The sequence below is a fragment of the Carlito syrichta genome, unplaced genomic scaffold (genome assembly GCF_000164805.1).
Source record: "Carlito syrichta isolate Samal-C Ts95f unplaced genomic scaffold, Tarsius_syrichta-2.0.1 Scaffold304656, whole genome shotgun sequence".
Lineage (NCBI taxonomy): Eukaryota > Metazoa > Chordata > Mammalia > Primates > Tarsiidae > Carlito > Carlito syrichta.
In genome coordinates, this window is record NW_007248752.1 from 71,226 (window position 1) to 72,080 (window position 855).

Genomic DNA, 855 nt, shown 5'->3' on the forward strand with positions numbered 1-855 from the left:
TTTTTTTTTTTTTTTTATTATAGAGATGAGGTCTCACTGTCCAGGCGGGTCTCGAACCCGCGGGCTCAGGCAATCCACTCACCTCAGCCTTCCAAAGGCGCGGGATTAGAGGCTGAGCCACCGAGCCCGGCTCCTTTTTTTTTTTTTGAGTTGAAGTCTCACTCTGTCACCCAGACTGGAGTGCAGTGACACACTCCCAGCCACCGCAGCCTTGACCTGCTGGGCTCCTGCAGTACTTCCGCCTCAGCCTTCCAAGTAGCTGGAACTACAGGCGTGCGCTACCATGTCCAGCTAATTTTTGATTTATTGTCGAGACGAGTTCTTGCCAAGTTTCCCAGGCGGGTCTCGAACCCGCAGGCTTAGGCCCAGGTGGGTCTTGAACCTGCAGGCTCAAGCAATCCACTCGCCTCAGCCTCCCAAAGTGCTGGGATTACAGGCTGAGCCACTGAACCCAGCTCATACCCATTTTTAAACTCATTTACATCTCACAATGTAAGGTCAGTATTGCTATTATCTCCATATTACAGATAGATAAAATTAAGATTGAGAGAGTAAAGAATTTGCCTGAGAGGCCAGGCTCGGTGGCTCAGCCTGTAATCCCAGTACTTTGGGAGGCCGAGGTGAGTGTTCGAGACCTACCTGGGCAAATTGGTCAGACCTCATCTCTACAATAAATCAAAAAATTTGCTGGGCGTGGTAGCGCACGCCTGTAGTTCCAGCTACTCGGAAGGCTGAGGCTGAAGGATCGCCGGAGCCCAGCAGATTGAGGCTGCAATGGCCAGGAGCGGCCACTGCACGACAGTCTGGGTAACAGTGAGACTCCAACTCAAAAAAAAAAAAAAAAAAAAAAAAAAA